Below are 19,443 nucleotides of genomic sequence, written 5' to 3'. Positions count from 1 at the left end.
GTCTGTCTGTCTTCGTTTGTCAGTTCGTTTCTCTGCTGTGTTGTTCGCCCATGCCTCTTGTATGTTGTTCTGTCTCTGTTCAGTGTTGTTGGCCTGTCTGTTTGTGTGCACAGCAGCCTCTATCTCACTGGCGTTGACCCTCTTGTGCTACCCTGTATCCGTCTAATGTTGTCAGTGTGTACTGCTCATCAGCATCCTCTGTATGTCTGTTCCTTTGTGTCTTATTCTGTACGCTTGCTTCTGGGGTCAGGTTGTGTTTTTTCTTGTCAGTCGCTCGCTGTGTGTCAGCATCTCTCTTGTGTGTCAGCATGTCTTTCTGGTGCAGCTCCTGTGTCTGTGTGGCAGTCTGATCTCGCGTGTGTCTGTCTGCCTCTAGCCTGGTCAGTTTGTGTCTCCAGTTAAAGCGTTGGTTTTGGGGCAGAGGGCGAGGGTCGCCTTCCCGGGGTCTGTACCGGCATACATGCAACCAAAACCACTCCCACTATTTAAAGCAGTGGTTCCCAAACTTTTTTGACCCGTGGCTCCCTTGACCTAATTGGCAGTTGACCGTGGCTCCCCACCATTTTTTTACCGGTGCACCGGGGTGCAGCGGCGCACACTTTGGGAACCACCGCCATAAAGTGATGCACCGGCGGCGCAAGGGGCTTGTAAACAATGGGCTTGTAAATAAGACACACATGGCGCTTATTAACTGAACATCGACGTTTAGATTCTTAGCTTCGATATGACGCACTCATCTCAATTTTTTTGTGGAAAACGTCACTGTGTGCGTAAAAAGGAGAGACGTGCTCTTGAGTTTATTTGCGGAACATTGTTTTCCGCGTATTTTAAATGGCTTCCGCTAGCAGCACCTGCCCAACAAACCAACCTCCCTCCCACGCTCCAGAAATGAGACACGGAGAGTCGAGGAGTCTGTCTCAGCCACGATTATTTCTCCATTAATTAGAAAACGCCAGTGCTCCGTGCAATGTAACAACTGTCTAGAAAAGAAATGCCAAATGTCATTGTGCAACTCCCCATTTGCCCCACCCCAAAACACATACCTTCCTAACCCGGCCGGCACCTTATCTATCTCTTCCTTTAGGAAGCTACAGTTTTAGCCATTTCGCCCGCCGTAACCTCACCGAGCTCGTAATTGAGCCATTTAAATGCAGAGGGCGAGGGCTGGGATCACGTTCAGCACAAAGGAGCCACATCCTGGGCGGCGGCGCGACGCCCCTGGCTTCTCATCACGGCGCACCGGGGTGCCGCGGCGCACACTTTGGGAACCACCGCTTTAGGTAAACAGTATCTGAAACCAGAACTCTCTTGTACCTAAACCATGGCAGTGCCACAGACTACTATGCTACATAGTAATCCTTGCACATTGATAAGATGTGTAAAGACACAGCTTTAATATTCTGTAAAGTTGTTCATACAAGTAACACTGGAGACTCAACTCCTTTAAGGAGCTTAAATAAGTCATCATCATATCTGGATATACCTTAATTAGAAATTCCCAAGCAATAGCCAGGTGTCATCAAATGTCCTTACACAAACATAGGCCCTTAACAACCAGAAAGGGAAATGGAACGTTCTGAAATGTAGCACTGCAACACCAGTACAGGCCAAAATCATGAAAAGCAACAGTCTTATCCAAGGCAGCTTTTAGCTGTCATTTATCTTAAGATCTATATTACACAACAAAACTGAGCATAGTCTATGGGTCAGACCACTCTTCATGAATGGTTTGCTTTCTTGCCCATCTTGTTTACTTACTTCTTATTCAATGGTTTTCCATCCACCTAGGTTTGTCCCGCCACTGGTACATAGGGTATGTATCATCCTTTTGATATGATGACTTGCATACTTTTTCTACTGCTAACATTCAGGGAACTATTTTTCTTTTTCTAGCACTCCATGGGTGTGCAGATGTTTTCCTCTCCTCGATGTGCTAATTCCTACTCACATCCCTGCCTCCCTTGCGTTGCTCTTTCCAGTTCAGATCATTTGTTGCTTCTCCGGCTCTCCTTGTCCCACTTTGCTTTTAAATGTTTATTCTTGCATGTGCATGCCTCATCAAGCTGCAGTGGGCACTGCTGCTTTTTTTTGCTGACGCGGTCTAGCATCAACAAAGCATTTTAACAAAAAAACAAAGCATTTTAGCAATTTAGTTCCTTCTGCAGAAGCGGTTCAGCAGCGGCAACCAGCACTGGCAAAATCTAAAGGTCGGCTGACAAAATCTAAAGGCAAATCATATTGGCTTTGGCAATACCCAATTTTATATTGCTTCCTCTCCTGATACTCCACTATGTCATGATATAGTAGAGCCTCTGTAATAAATATCATATATATCACATCAGTTTTGTTTGAAAGCACTTCACGCACATACCCCCCAACTATCTAGACAACAAACTTAAGAAAGCAGGAAGACTCAATTAATTAGAAAACGCCAGTGCTCCTTTCAATGTAACAACTGTCTAAAAAGAAACGCTAAATATAATTGTGCAACTCTTCCTTTAGGCAGCTACAGTTTTAGCCATTTCGCCAGCCGTAACCTCACCGAGCTCTTAATTGAGCCATTTAAATGCAGAGGGCGAGAGCTGGGATCACGTTCAGAACAAAGGAGCCACATCCTGGGCGGCGGCGCGACGCCCCTGGCTTCTCATCACGGCGCACCGGGGTGCCGCGGCGCACACTTTGAGAACCACCGATTTAAAGCACCGATAGAAGGTTCAGTTTACGGTGGCGCTATGTAAAGAATTGTCACAGTGATGGCCAGTCGCTGCAGTGCCCCCCCCCTCCCGACCTGTAGTTGGCACTCCCCCTTCCCGAAGGTGCAGTGCCCGCTGGATCCATGCTGGGCGGACCGCTGTCTGCCACTGGGTGCTCTTAAAAATGCAGCTATACCAGTAGCGAGCACTGTGCTGCCCTGGTCCGCACAAAAGGGCAGTCATGGTTCCGCAGCACCGCCCTCACTGCTGGTTTTTAGGCTCCGGCCCTCACTCTTTACCAAGGGGCTGTAGCATGGTGCCAGCCAAGGCTTTGAGACCAGGTGTCGCTGCTGTTCTCAGGAGTCACTGTGAAGCGCAAAGCCTGACAATTGTTCGGCTTCTTGGCGCTGTCCTGCATGTCATTAGGTAGAACCCGCACGTCCCAGGCTCGGAGTGCTGCTTCACACCCCTTCCCACCCCTTGCTTGGGTGGCACCTGACTCAGTTTTCCACAGATAGTCCCTAGTTTGAGGCATCATATTACCCCTGTCTTTTCTACATTGTATAATTTATAAATCGCTTACATCCTTGGCGAAGACTAGAAGCGCAGCTTTGTCCTGGAAGGCAACAGGTGAATGGCATGTCTCTGTGGGTGGAGACTGGATGGCCCCGTTGGGGGTTGGCTGAGGGCGCCGCCTTTGCAAATATTTATCTGTCCCTCATTGCCACCCATGAGAGTATGTATCCTCCCTCCAACAGTTCAGGCGTCAAGTGCCTAAATGGATAGTGGGATTAGCACCTCTCCGCCATGACAGATTTGGCTGGATCTCAGGCTCCTCAGAGGGTGGGGGTCACGCAGTCCTTGAACTGGGAGGCGATAGTTTTTAAGAGCGCTTGATAAAAATGCCACTCAACTGCTTTCTAAATGCTCCAGAACCACGAGACATAAGGGGGTTCGCCCGAGATCACACAGACTGTTCACGACTGGACGCCCGGATTAAGTCTTTCGATTTATTTTATTTGTTTGCAATGAAACATACAGTAGATTTGTGTTGCTAGATGTGATGGTTGGTCTTGGTCGCTTTTTAGTTTCTCTGAGATTTTGCTGCTTTTTAAATGTAATATGCGGACTGTGGTTGTTATACATGATATGATTGTGATAGTTTGAACGAACATGGTCTATGTAGGTGCCCTTTTGCACTGTGCTCTCTGCTGCGGCTGTGCGGAAGGGTCAGAAACGGGTACTCTGTATTAACCCTACATGGACTTTACAAGAATGAAACGCAGAGAGCGCCCTGACGAAATGTTAACGTGTGTGCAGTCATTGTAGGTACACAGTCGTCAGCTGGTCTTCTGTCGAGGCAGTTACCCTCAAAGGACAGCACCAATGGAAAGTGAAACTACAGGCCAGCATGTTTACTGGTGTTAAAAACAAATCTCTGCATTATGCGTGAGGTGGTGGTGGTTGGAGGGAGGGAGTTAGCTGTGCAGTTATATTTTTAAACAGGAGTTTAGGCCGTTTCTAAGCATTCATTATTGTACACCCTCCTACGCCTACCTCTACCCAACATGGATCTCATCGGCAAACACACATATAAAATCATCTACCCACCATTACCCAACAAAAAAGCCGCTAAGCGCTTTAAACATAACTTCCTTAGGACCCACCCTGAAACCCCCTTTGTCGACACCTATTTCTCACCGGTGAATGGATCCATGAATATTGACATCATCTTCCACACCACACGAAGAGTCCAATGGAGAAAAGTGTTCTGCACCTTACTCACCGTCTCCTCTACCAGGAAATCCGCTCATGGCTCAACACTCTCCATCACACCATCCCAACTCTTCCCAGGCAGAACCACCATCACTATCTACAATAACGGGATTGTCCTAATTCAATCCACAGACAGGAACCTGGAACTACTAGACAACATATTCCCCACCTTCAAACAGCACCTCTCCAACCCACGGACCCCCACTCACAGCACCCCCAGTCCTCACATCCCTAACCGCACAGCCTCCAATCACAACCCAGCTAACATAGCTCAGCCCCAAAACGACACGCACCTCTCCGCTACCCCCAGCACCTTATTCACCCACCCACCTTCTGTAGCTACCCCACACTCCTTAATCACAGACATAGATCTCTCCCCCTCTACCCCCTGCACCTTAATCACCCACCGACCTATTGTAGCTGCCCCACACCTCTCAATCACAGACATAGACCTCTCCCCCATATACACCAACCGCACCCCATCACAGCTGAGAAACATCTCACAGCTCTCCCCTCCCCAATCCGCGGTAATCAGTCACCCTCCTGATCATACTTCCCATTTCATACCACCCGCTCATATCCCCCAAATTCCTCCATGCACTAGCGAAGATCTCCCCCCTTTGCTCACTCCCGTTATCCCCACCCTCTTCACCCCCCACCACACAACCTCTGCAAACATCGCAGATGCTGCTGTAATCGATCACCCTTCCGATCTCACTTCCCCCACACCCCTCATGCATTGGTGATTATCATCCCCCATCACACATCCCCAATACCCCCACCCTCCTTACTCCCCACCCCACTCCTCACACAACTCGCGCAGAACCCACCTCCACCACCTTGAGCATACCTCCCGCGCCCCGCGACATGACCAACCCTCACCCCCTCTCCCCCCCCACTCTCACTCCCCACTACCCCACCCCATCGGCCAGACTCACGGAACACACCACCTCCCTCAACCTAACCCCTTATCCTTTATCCCCTCCCATTCTTAGCCCTCACCCCCCTATTGTCACTCCTTCCTTCTCCAGTCTACATTCATCCCCCAACTCACCCACACCGCCTTCCACAAGCGCCATCACTCACGCTATCAACCGCCCCCTGTCCTCATCCCCGCCCCCTGTTCACAAACTCTCTCTTCCTCCGAACGCTACCCCACCTACTCGGACCGCAGAGCCCTGCTCCATCGCGCGCACATCCCGTCACATTCGATCCAGTTCCCACCCCATTACCCGTCTCAAACACTCACCCCCTGCTCTCACTTCCAATTCCATCCCCAATCCAACACTGGACATGATCATCTCCACCCTCCTACAAGTCAAGGAAGAGCTCCACACCATCAAAGAACATCTTCTCACACACCCCAGGCACCCACTACCCTACACTTCCCCGCCCAACAAGGACTCCATGCGCCCCTCAAACCATTCCACCCTGCTCTCCCCGCGCTGGCCCTCTATCCCTGATCGCAAGGCCACTGGCCGTCCCCGTCGCACCCTAAACACCCTCTCGGGCCGAGACTTACACAATCTACTCTGCTCTTATGGCCCAGGTCCCACAAAACGCTCACCCACAACACACCTCCCTATACCCACGATTCTCACAAATCCCCTCAGGCCACCCACACTGAGCGACAGAAGTTCTGTCCCCTGTAATCTCAAAAATATCCCCCTCTCCTTAGAACATTCTCCCACCCTCCTCACCCCTAGACTAAAGTGTTTCCTGCTCAACTGCAGATCGGCCCGGAGACACTCCTCTGGCATCGCGGAGCTCATCTTATCAAGGGGCATTGATCTAGCCATTCTGACTGAAACGTGGTTAACTGAAACATCCACACCTATAATGGACATACTAGTCCCCCCCAACTATCTCATTATTAGACTCGACAGGAATGGCAAGACGGGCGGGGGAATCGCTTGCATCTACAGGAGCAACCTAGCTGTCACTGAAGGCCCCTCCCCCTCCCTCTCCTCCTGCGAACTCATCTGCCTTGATATTACTAGTGAGGGCAAACCTGTGTGCTCCCTTCATGTTATTTACCACCCACCCGGTGACAACTTCATCTTCTCCCAACAACTAATGGACACGATATCCACCAACGCCGGTCGACAGCTCAATCAAATTTACCTGGGAGACTTCAACCTCCACTGGAATGACCAGAAAGACACTGTGGTGAAGAGCCTTAAGACTTTCCTCGACGCGCTTGACCTCACCCAAATCTGCAACGGTCCGACACATGAAAAAGGCTCTATCATTGACCTTATCATCGCCAAAGAAGACTCTACCCAACTAGTCGCAATCGAACCATGCGACTGGTCAGACCACCACATCATCACCTTCTTCATCAACGAAAAGGTCAAACTTAACCCGGCGCAACCTGCCAAAACCAAGATTTGGAAGAGGGACCTGAAGAACCTTAACCCAAAGTCCTTGCCTGCCCACACAGGCAGTCTCCTTCTTCCCCCGACGGACGTCTCTGATGTGCATTCTTTGACCAACCTCTACCTAGACTCCATGTCTACAATAATCAACGAAGCCGCACCCTTGCAATTGAAGAGAGTCTCCACCAAGAACTCGAACCCATGGTACGATGGCAGACTCAATGAAGACAGACGTGTGATGCGCTTAGCTGAACGCGCGTGGAGATCTGACCCCTCAGCACTGAACCTTAGAACGCTTAAGAATAAGAGAAACGCTTACTTCAGAAAAATCAAACGCTCGAAATCAATATTCTTTAGCCTACAGCTGGATCAAGCTAAAAACCGACCAAAAAAACTGTTCGAGTTAGTCAAAACCCAAACCAAAACGCAACCTCCACAACCCAACAACTTAACAAAGGCTATCCCAAGTTGCGAAGACTTCTCTGCTTTCTTCAAGCAAAAGAACAACACTATAAGAAGCGATCTCATCAAGGATGTAAGTCGATTCGCCGGCTCCATATGCATAACTAACACTCATGCTAAAAACAACGCTTCATGGACGTCCTTCGACACCTATTCCGAAGAATCAATTCACAAGCTGCTGGTCACCTTGAAACCCGCCAATCATCACACAGACCCCCTACCTGCCAATGCTGTTAAAGTCCTCACCCCCCTGTTCCTCCCACTCTGGACTAAAATCATCAACTGTTCCCTGCAACAAGGGCTCATCCCAGATTCCCTCAAGATTGGGCAAGTCACGCCTATACTCAAGAAACCCACAGCTGACCCGGCCGACCTAAACAACTATCGTCCTATCACCAATATCACCACTCTAGCAAAACTGTTAGAAAAATGCGTACAACTCCAACTGACAAAACATATTGAGCAGTTTGACCTCCTCAACTCTCACCAATCCGGATTCAGAGCAAAGCATAGCACGGAAACGGCCATGACACACATAATAGATGATGCCCTCCAAATCCTTGATCACAATGAGTCTTGCCTCCTCATCCTTCTTGACCTCTCTTCAGCATTTGATACGGTCAAACACGAGAATCTACTGGAGCTCCTAAATACCAGAATGGGCATATCCGGGACGGTTCTCAAATGGTTCACGTCCTTTCTGCACAACCGTTCTCAGAGGTTCAAGATCAACAACGCACTGTCCTCGCCTGTGCCAGTAACACTGGGCGTCCCGCAAGGTTCCTCCCTATCCCCCACATTGTTCAACCTCGTCATGGAACCACTCACCACCTTGCTTCAATCTTCTAAGGTACATTTCCATATGTACGCCGATGACACTCAGCTCTACCTCAAGCTTCAATCCCCTGAAGACATCAAACTGTTGAATGCCACACTAAGAAACACCCAAGCTTGGCTGGCCGACAATCACCTCAAACTAAATGCTCTGAAAACTGAGTTCCTTCTGATCTCTCCTCCTGCGAAAAAGGCCATCGCCCAAACCTGGCTCAATCATCTAACCGCACTCAATGTCCAACCCACCATCGTGGACTCAGCGAAATCCCTTGGCATCACACTGGACTGCAATCTCGACATGCAGCAGCATATTACCATAGCAACTAAAGGAGCCAACTTCCAAATCAACACGCTTAGAAAACTCAAACCCTTCCTACCACCCAAGGACTTCCAAACTGTGGTACAAGCCTTAGTCATTCCTCGCATAGACTACGGAATTGTGGCTCTCAGCGGGCTCCCCCTGACAACAACGGCTCCCCTAAGAGCCTCCCTGAACGCGGCCGCGAGACTCATCACTGGCTCAAGAAAACACTCGCATATATCCCCTGACTTAAAAACCCTGAACTGGCTGCCTATTGAAGCCAGAATTCAGTTGAAAATTGCCTGTATGACACACTCGGCCGTACACCACAAGGCACCCAACTACCTCTCTCATAAGCTGACCATATCAGGAGGCTCAAGATCCAACAGAAGCACAAACACTCTCCTCCTGAAACCACGGAGATTCCGGAAGGAAAAAACATACAAACGCTCCTTCTCTGGAATGGCACCTAGGATCTGGAATGCACTCCCACCAGAAACCAGGCTTATCCCGTCCACTATACTCTTCAAGAAAGAGGTGAAGGCCATCCTTATGGCTAAATACACCTGAACACTATTGATACTGGAACAATGACAGTATTTGGCCCCCACATTATCGGCTGGATGAATATTTATCTATGTCAGTCCATTTTTTTGTCTGCTTCTGGATCTAATTCATTGCACGGATGCTATACTAGTGATTTCCAACTTGTTTATTGGGTTGTACACTAGGACTTGAGTGCCTCAATACGCTCTCAACATTGTGTTTACTCACCCTCTGGGTGCTATAATCTTATCCGTTTAGACATTGTACTGCTTCCATATTATTGTTTCTTGATTGTTATTACTCTGTATACTCTTGTATGATTGATACCCTATTTTTTGCATCTCACTGTCTACGGACTCTCATATTGATTTAAGAGTCTTGTTTATCCTACCTACTGTTTCTGTAAAGCGCTCTGATATCTGCAAAGATCTTGTTCGCGCTATATAAAACTTTAAAAATAAAATAAAATAAAATTCCCAGAGTTCGGCAGCAATTTTTTGTTCCTTAAATTGTGTAATCTTAGCAACTATATATAACTTGGGTAATGGCAAAAATTGGATTATGGCTGACAACAGTGTCCTACAAATAGAAGCATGAAGGATGGGTGTCTTCTTCCAACTCTGGGCGACAGAGCATCACTGGGATCAGGTGCAAACTTCTTGAATCCAGAAAGAGTGCAATTTAAGGAGAAAGTATCAACTCAAGGTATTCTCTGAAATGTCATATCTCTGTTTGGCGCTGTTTGAGTTCTGTTTATTTAAAATCTGTTCTAATGTTTTGGTGTGAGTGGTGTTATTAAGCATCCATATAATACTTTAATGGTGGTTTTTAGGGCTCGCCTGAGCCAGCGCATGTGCTGCTCTGGCGAGACATTAAGTGAGTGGGGCTTTAAAAAGCCTACCACAGCTTTTTGTCTGGCCTCGAGCGTGCGGTTATGCGCAAAGGCTCCATCTGGTTTTCCTGTCTCGTCATGGCTCATTAAGTGCATCGCTCATCGCGATCGCAATCACTTTCACTTTGACGCCCCCTCTCACAATTATGTAATAAACAACACAGATGCCAATACTGGACTTTACTCTCTAAATTTTGTTACAACCCATATGAACAAAACATACCGGTCTGTTTAATATAACGTCACTAGTTTATTGATTCATTTATTTCACTAGTCCGTATTTTATTTTTTTAGCTTTTTTATCATCAGAAACATTTTTTGTGTATATACAAAATATACAATTAAATACAATCTGTTATAATGACTTACACTCTCTATACATATTTACAACTCATCCGCTCCAGACTTTTAGGTCAATACATTCATCCTACATTCAAACAAACCCATATATACAACCTAAAACAAAAAGGTGTGGCCCTATGTCAACAAAAGCATTTTGCTTGTACAATTTATGTACCGTTTAAATGCAACAATGTTACACAAAAATGTTCAATTAGAACCAAATCTCATGTTTTCCTGACATAGTCCTTCTAATCCTTATTATTGACACTGGGCCAACTAAGGTCGACGCTTTTCGAACTCCCTGATTACGGGGTTCTCCTCAGGACCATACAATTCTACAAAACAAGAAACAAATGCGCCAGATTAAGTCACCTATTCAATCATATTTGCGTATTTAGAAAAACAACATGCAGCCACCAGCCGGCTCACATCTGCCTACCTTATTCCTATTGGGATATATATCCCTATGGGGGCGTCGTGTAGTGTGGTCACAGTATTCTAAACACAAAAAAGACAGTGATATAGAAACATAACTAAAGACGTCTGATCTATATACTCGCTGGTCAACATCAAACAACCTATGTTGCTAAACCGGCAGTTTTAGGCACTGACCTTGCTCACTCTGTATAGTGTAGTCACAGAAACCTAAACGAAAAAAGGGGAGCTGGGTATTACTGGGGGCAGTTTAAAAGTTGATAGCTTATGCAGCGTATAAAGCCAACACTGACCTTGTACATGAAGTGGCGGGCCCGGAGTGCCTGCAATCAAAGCATACAACGGAAATTAATTCCAAGTCCTGCCGCTGTTAAACGCCTTTTAGCTCCGAAGAGGCAATTTGGCACTTACCCGGTATCAAAACGCAGTGAGTCAAGGCCGGGCTTGAGGGTTGCTGCCAGCGGTCGCTTTTTATGCGGTCCTGCGAGATCAAATCGGAGCAATCTGTTAGTTCTTTGTTGGTACGGGGAAAAACACAATTTTAAATGCAATTTCACTCCTTGTGCTCCTTACATTGTTCTACGATCTCTACTCCAATAAAGAGTCCACAAGTTTGCCGTTCAGAAGTGACTTCTTCGCTTTCTACGCTTCTTCCTAGTCACATGGTCGTCATTCTCTTAAAGGGGCAGATCCCAGAAAACATTGTGAATCTTTATTCATACCGAAGGATTCCAACATAAACACGAAGTCTTTTCATAGTTTGAAAATGCAACAGACTAAAAAGACGTGAAATGCACTATCGCGCCCAATTTCTGCATTATTTAAAAAAATAAACCTTAATACTAAGTCCACCCTCATCCTGGTCTGGACAGTTCTGGGCAATCAATCTGTGAAAACAATCTCCAAAGGGCAGTCTCAAAGTGGATACAGGCAAGCAGTTGAATGTCCGTAGTTTATTAGTCAGCAATACTCAAAGTTTTATGGAATGGCTTTAAAGATTTCAGAGATCTCATTTAAGCCATTTAGAGCAGTATTGTACTTCATTATTAATAGTGCTTCTCGCTGCCCCAATCTTGACTCTGTCACCCCCTCGTGGATCCTGGTCAATTTTTGAGATGATGGTCCAGCGTAAATCCTCCTCTTTGTGCTTCTTCAGTAGCTAATGTTGAACCAATGGCGCATTTGGTACTTCTCTCCTTATTCGTGATTTGTGTTGCGTAATTCGCTGTCGCGCCTCCTGTGTGGTTTTTCCGATATATAATTTTGGGCACGGACACAATATCCCGTATACCACATTCCTAGTCTGGCAATTTGTAAATTTGTCATGTCTCCAGTCCGTCTCACAATTAAGCACTGCTTTACTCCTGTCTCCCTCCATTAGCCTTCCTCTGTTCCTTACTCCTTTCCATCTTCTTTTCTCCTCCTTCCTTTCTGCGCATAAACCAAATAATGGTGCCTCCTGCAGACGCTTCCATTGCATCCTCCTGTTTGCACCCTCCAGAGTGCTTTTGCAGAGCGCGCTGCCATGCCGTATCGTGTTCGCGGGCTCACTTACAGGCATTGTGTTACCTCTCCCACCCCACCCGGTGCTTGTTATTAAACCTTCTGTCCGCCAAAGATTGGAACATGCTCTCTTCACCCATGTGCTCTGAAAATGTGTACCTTGAGATCTGCAAACAACTCAACACATGGTTGATAGTCCTATGTGAGCTCCCTCTCAGCTATCCTCCCTGAATCTCACAGCACCAGGGCACGCTATTTAGTATAATTTATCTCCTTATAAACTCCCATTCGCTCATTCACTCCAATGCCTGTCCTCATTCACTCCAATGCCTGTCCTCATTCACTCCATTGCCAGCGCTCATGCGCCCCAGCGCCTGTGCTCGTTCACTCCAGTGCCTGCGCTTATGCCCTCCAGTGCCTGCCATCATGTGCTCCAGTGCCTGCGCTTATTCCCTCTTGGGCCTGTTTTCGTGCGCTCCAGTGCCTGCGCTTGTGCACTCCAGTGCCTGAGCTCGTGCACTCCAGTGCCTGTGCTCATGCACTCCAGTGCCTGTGCTCGCTCACTCCAATGCCTGCGCCTGCTGTCAGCTGCTGGGCAGCCATCCCTCCTGTCCGTAGTGTTAATATTTACGTAGTGTGCACTCCGAATGCTGCAAGGCTTCCATTTATGGAGACCTTTTACGTGTAGTGAAGGAACGAAAGGATCTGAAAATAAAAATGTTCGCGAGCCAAGTTTATACTGCCGAATATATACATACGTGACCTCGTGGATCCGCCACCCGCCCCCCCCCCCCACACCCTTCCATTACCTATTAGCACCTCTCCCAGTAGTCCCATCCCACATCAGAGTCACCAGACGGCCGCAGTTTCACAGCCCTAGCAGGAGAGGGCAGCACCTCATTTGTTGCTCTGCAGAGCAACTTTGCTCCAGTGTCGGAGCCAAGACCAACTGAGGTTCCAGGAGGATATCATGGTAATCTCAGAATGGCTGGCGGAAAACTACCTCCAACTTAATTCTTCTAAAATGGAGGTGCTCCTGTTTGGGAGAGACTCGCATAAATGGGATTACCAATGGTGGTCCGCTGCGCTGGGTCCTCCTCCCCAGCCAAAACACTCAGTAAAAAACTTAGGGGTCCTGATGGATAACTCCCTCTCCTTTGAACTGCATGCCAAAAAAGTGGCAGGCACTTGCTTTGGCCACTTACGTGGGCTGAAACCCATTTTAGGATTCTTTGCTGCACCCATCCGTCAAGTGATCATTCAATCAGTAGTCTTGTCTCGTCTGGACTACTGCAACAGACTTCTATTGGGCACAAATAAAACAGTCACAAAGAGATTGCAACGGGCCCAGAATGCCGCCGCCCGCACTCTATTTGCCCTCCCTAAACACTGTCACACTTCCCATCTCCTGCATCGCCTACACTGGCTCCCGACCGAACGGAGAATCCATTTTAAAACTCTCTGTATCATTCATAAGACTCTGTACAATCGGGCCCCCAGATTCTGCAGGGGCTATGCTCAGGAGCAGAGCAGGCGGGCGCTCTTTCAGGTCCCTGGCTCCTGCCCTCTGGAATTCTATCCCAATCTCTGCCCGCCGCACCCAAAATCACTTGGCTTTCAGGAAACAGATTAAAATCTGGCTATTCTCTTCCATTTAGCCAGGGACGCCTGTGCTGGGCACCTTTGCCCTGTGGCGCCTACACTTTGGACATTTCTGGGCTGTCCTCCTTTTAGCCTTCACCTTCCATCTCTGTCGCCTTGTTCCGCTAGCGCTGCGACGCCCCATTGCTAGGGTAGCCATGCGCTATATACGCCTTTTTAACATAACAGAACATGTCGGCTTCCTCATACCTATCCCCACAGGAACACAAGACTCCACCCTGCACCACATATCGGCTTCCTCCCACCTCTCCCCACCCCATGGGAACACAAGACTCCACCCTGCAACCCATGTCCGCTTTCTTCCACCTCTCCCCACCCCATGGGAACACAAGACTCCACCCTGCACCCCATGTCAGCTTCCTTCCACCACTCCCCACCCCATGGGAACACAAGACTTCACGCTGAACCCCATATCGGCTTCCTCCCACCTCTCCCCACCCCATGGGAACACAAGACTCCACCCTGCAACCCATGTCAGCTTTCTTCCACCTCTCCCCACCCCATGGGAACACAAGACTTCACCCTGCACCCCATGTCGGCTTCCTCCCACCCCATGTGAACACAAGACCAGGGCATTGGCATAGCCAATAGGTCTCGCCTTTGGGACCTTATAACTGTTTAGCCATGCAACAGTTAATGTTGTTGCACCGAGGCTATTGTGCTGCATAACTAATTACTTATAAGGTCCCAAAAGCAAGAGCTATTGGCTATGCCAATGCTTGCTAATCATTCAACTCTTACCAAGTTCAGTGTTCCTCACATACGTACTATCTGTAGCTAGTCTTTAATTACCACAGAAACCTTTGTTATATGTGTAAGTATCCTTTAATAAAGTCCCTCTGAAACTGATTTTTACAATATTTCGATCTAACTTGTGCCATTGAGGAGATTTTAGTTTTGTACACATGGTGCTTGTGTTTCACTATTTGTTTTACCAATCCGTTTTGAACAGCGATTAAAATATATTCCTGATAAACTGTACTAATCAGTTAACGTTTTAGAGTTTCCATATTTCAAATATCATCCATTGCTAGGGGAAACGCTAAAATGTGCAGGGGGGGGGAGCGGTGTCTTAAAGACATTGCCAAAATAGCTCAAAATAATGTAATTGCAAGACCTATTGCATTGTAAATGCTCGTGTTTTATTGCTGGTTTACAGGAGGCAACAAGGAGGAGAGAGTGTTTTGAGGAGGCAACACAGACAACAGAGATTGGAGGGAAAAATGTCCTATGATGTAGCCAACGCTGGCTGCCTCATAGGACTTTTGTATTGTTTATTTGGGGAGCAACATATAGAAAGGGATGGTGGCAGGAGGCAACACGGAAGGAAGGAGGTAGAGTCTGGGGCAGCAGGAGCAACGGAGGATGGGAGGGAGGAGCTGGGAGCAAGCACATGGACGTTGGAGGCTGGAAGTGGCTGGGGTAAACAGATTAACAACGGGACTGGGAGGCAAGAAGAGAGAGGGTCATCAGGTGGGAGGAGTATGGAAGGGGCAGGTATACGAGGGGGACAGCTCAGAAGGATGCACTTAAACACCAAAACGTACCGCCTAAAAAACAAGCATTGCCAGTGTGTTTTAGCAATATTGTACACCAGAGTGGCTGTTGTTCAGCAGCCACTCTGGCTAAAAGTTAGTGGCTAAAAGTTAGTGGGGTGAAGGAGAGTGGCCTGCAGTTTCGTAAAATGGAGTAGAGTGGAGTGTTACAGAGTAACGTACAGTAGACTTGAGTGGCATGAAGCGTAGTGAAGTGGAGCATCATGGAGTAGCGAACAGTGTTGTAGAGTGTCTTGGCGGGAGTAGACTGTTGTAGAGTGGAAGGGTGTAGAGTTGAGTGGCGTAGAGTTGAGTACAGTGTCAAGTTGAGTACAGTGGAGTGTCATATTTGCATGGAGTGGTGTAGAGCAGAGTGGAGTGGTGTAGAGGGGGTTGCCTAAAGTGTTATAGAGTGGTGTCGAGCGTAGTAAAGTGCAGTGTTGCATATTAAGGTGGCATAGAGTAGAGGGGATTGCCATAGAGTGCAATTGTGTACACAATAGTGGTACAGAGTAGAGTGCATTGGCATAGAGTGACGTGTTGCAGATTAGGGTGGCATAGAGTGGAGTGGTGCGGAGTAGCGTAGAGTGCAGTGTTGCATAGGAACGTGGTGTGGGGTAGAGTGCCTTGGCTTAGAGTGGAGTGGTGTACAGTGGAGTGGTGCAGAGACGAGTGCAGAAACATAGTGTAGAGTGGCGTAGTGTGAGTGACGCAGAGTAGAGTGTCATATAATAGAGTGGAGTAAAGTGGCAAGGAGTTGCATAGAGGGAGTTCCATAGAACGTCGTAGACTGGAGTGGTGTCATAAAATGTAGTGGAGTAGAGTGCCAATGGAGCAGAGTTTAATGGAGTAAAGCAGCATAGAGTAAAGTGGCTAGAGGGAAGTGGCATAAAGTACAGTGGTGCAGAATAGATTGACGTAGAATGCATTGGTTTTGAGTAAAGTGGTGTAGAGTGCAGTGACGTAGAGCGGTGCAGTGGTCTAGAGTGCAATGGCTTAAAGAGGAATGGTATAGAGTGGAGTGGTGCAGGGTAGATTACAGTGGGGTGGAATGCAGTGACGTAGAGTGCAGTGGCGTAGAGTGGTGTTGTGCGGCGTAGAGTGGAGTCGTGCAGAGTAGAGTGCCGTGGCATAGAGTAGAATGTTGTGGAGTATAGTGGCCTAAAGTGCAGTAGTGACAAGAATTTGGTGTTAGGTGCACTGGCCTAGATTGTATTGGTTTGAGTAAAGTGGTGTAGAGTTCATTGGCATAGAGTGCATTGGTTTAGAGAACAGTGGCATAGCATAGACTGCAGAGGCATAAACTGCAGGGGCGTAGAGTACAGTGGCAAAGAGTAGATTATTTGAAAGTGGTGCAAGGTAGAGCACAATGGCATAGAGTAGAGCGGTGCAGTGTACAGTGCAGTGGCGTAGAATAGATTGTTTCTGAGTAGTAGAGTGAGGGAAGTGGCATAGAGTGGAGTTTTGCAGAGTGAAGTGGTATATAGTACAGTGTTGCAGAGTGGAGTGGTGAAGAGTGCAGTGGTGCATAGTATAGTGGGGTAGAGTGCACCGGCATAGAGTAGAGTGGTGCATGGTAGAAAGGCATTGGCTGAAGTGGCTTAAAGTGCAATGTCAGTGCAGTGGTTCAGAGTAGAGTGCAGTGGCACAAAGTAAAGTGGCGTACAGTAGTGCAGAGTAAAGAGACAGAGTGCAATGGTGAAGAGTACAGTGACTTGGAGTGCAGTGGCATAGAGAAGAGGATAGTGGGGTACAGTGCATTGGTGCAAAATAGATTGTCGTAGGGTGCAGTGGTGCGGAGTGGCGTAGACTGCAGTGGCATAGAATAGATTGTTTGAGAGTAGAGTGAAGTGGCGCAGAGTGCAGTAGTATAGAGTATATTAGAGTGGTGTACATTGGAGCAATGCAGAGTTAAGTGGCGTAGAGTGGCAGAGTGTGCAGTGTTGCAGAGGATTCTGCCATAGAGTACAGTGGCACAGAGAGCAGTGGCATACAGTGCAGGGTGCAGAGTAGATTGACTTAAAGTGCATTGGTTTAAAGTAAATTGGTGTAGAGTGCATTGGCTTAGAGTGATGCGGAGTAGATTGGAGTGGTGCCGATTGCAGTTGGTGCCAAGTGCAGTGGCACAGAAAGTGCAGTGGTGCATGGTAGTTTAGAGTGCCATAGAGGGGTGTGGCATAGAGTGCACTGGTGTACAGCGGAGTGGTGCAGAGTAGAGTGCTGTGTTGCAGAGTAGGGCCGCTTAGAATAGCGATGAGGGTATTGGCATAGAGTGCAATGGTGTGCAGTGGAGTGGTACAGAGTAGAGTGCATTGGCATAGAGTGTAGCGTTGCAGAGTAGAGTGGCATAGAGTGGAGTGGCGCGGAGTAGCATAGAGTGTAGTGGTGCATAGTAAAATAGTGTGGAGTCGAGAGCATTGCCGTGGAGTGGAGTGGTGTACAGTAAAGTGGAGTGGTGCACGGTAGAGTGGAGTGGTGCCGAGACGAGTGCAGAAACAGTGTGAAGTGGCGTAGTGTGAAGTGATGCAGAGTAGAGTGCAGTGACGTGGAGTGGTACAGAGTAGAGTGGATTGGGGGTAATGTGGAGTATGCATGGTATGCCATTATAGACCACACATCTACAATTGAAATGACTGTTGCATTTGCCCTCGATACAGTTTTACTGATAAAAGTATACAGTGCACAAACGATAATGTGTGAAAATATCATCACCCAATGTGTTGATTTGACCATCAGCACAGTTCATTTACAGACATGTGAATTTTGTTGTGTGCTAGAAAATAAATATAACATTGTACATCCTTCATCAAGCAGTCTCCCAGTAGCCATCATGATTGTCATATAAATCCTCTCACTTTGAAGTCAGAGAAAGAAAAATAAACACCAAGCTCTCTGAAAGACACAGCCTGACATTTGGCCTCTTTCTTTGAATGCACAGCAAATATGACAAGATAAGAACAAGATTTAATGGCCTGTTTAAAGAAAGCGAGTTTGTGGAAGAATACATTAACCAAGGCTTGGGCAATGGAAGGGACTAACTTGTGTTGGACAGCCTAAAGCAAATAAGACCAGCAAACAGAAAGCTAGAATATGTGAGATACAAACCACATAAACAATGGTTAGCAACGGGTGGAATGCATTACTATGTCAACTTTCTGAATGTCCCCAAGATGTCTTTAGCAAACCAGACAGCTGCGCTGTCTGCAACCTAATGAGCTGCAAAAGGACACAAGTAATGCATCCATGCTCCAGAGAAGGGACACAAACACGGAGAGGAAGGAAGCGTATGGCAGCTTACCAATGAGAAGCAAGCAGATGAGTGACAATGAAGCTAACCAATGGAAAGCAATGGATGGCCTCTAAACCCACTGTTAAAAACAAAAGGCATGTGTTGTCTAGGCGAGACTTGAAGAGACTGCTGCACTAGAAATGAAGCCAAACCTTTCTGTATAGACTATGTCTATGAGTTGTAAAATATTCGATTATGCTTTGCATTTCAAGCACTCAATAGGAGGCTTAATGATGCACCAAACACATATAATATAGGTGGGAGGGAAACCTCCTTGTGGGTGGAGCCAAAGCCCATTCAATGTATATTTTAAATCATTTAACCTGGCACGTGAGGCAGAAAAAATGTACTTGTGTGGCATTGATGAATGACACCGATGCAGTTGAAATAGAAGTAATGAGGATGACATAGATGCCACTGAGTTAAAAAAAAAAACTAGATCATTGACTCAATTGCATTGTAATGAACAGAACAAACGTATTTCAATACTGCCAACATTGATTGCACCAAAAACCTTATGGATTACCTAACAACAATAGTGTTGTATTTTTTTTATTTTATGTGAAAAGTATTGTATTTCTTTTCCGACTAGCCTGATGTAACTGGCATCATATTTTCTGCCTCCTTGTTGCACTTCTACCTTCCTTTAATGTGTTTAGGCACAGTTGAAGATGGTGGGTAAATATTGCTTCTGTTATATTTTTTCTGCCAGTTTAATTACTTTTTGTCTATCTGTAAATTTTTGTTACTTGATGTTTAAGTAAATAACATTTCCTTTAGAATGTAGGGCAAACT

At 47.1% G+C, this 19,443-nt stretch overlaps 1 protein-coding gene and 1 long non-coding RNA gene across 2 annotated transcripts in view; one reads left to right on the top strand and one right to left on the bottom strand.

Annotated features, from left to right (window-relative positions):
• Positions 1 to 19,443, top strand: part of NDUFS1 (NADH:ubiquinone oxidoreductase core subunit S1) — a 779,390-nt gene that overhangs the window by 297,606 nt on the left and 462,341 nt on the right. The window lies entirely within an intron of this gene.
• LOC144824577 (uncharacterized) lies at positions 10,297 to 11,245 on the bottom strand. The gene is made up of 5 exons (XR_013609020.1): positions 11,071 to 11,245; positions 10,953 to 10,982; positions 10,837 to 10,869; positions 10,664 to 10,722; positions 10,297 to 10,559 (listed from the first exon to the last, which is right to left on the bottom strand). It is a non-coding gene; the product is annotated as an uncharacterized LOC144824577 (long non-coding RNA).

The sequence above is a fragment of the Lissotriton helveticus genome, chromosome 3_1 (assembly GCF_964261635.1).
Source record: "Lissotriton helveticus chromosome 3_1, aLisHel1.1, whole genome shotgun sequence".
NCBI lineage: Eukaryota > Metazoa > Chordata > Amphibia > Caudata > Salamandridae > Lissotriton > Lissotriton helveticus.
This window is presented reverse-complemented; position numbering and strand designations above follow the sequence as displayed.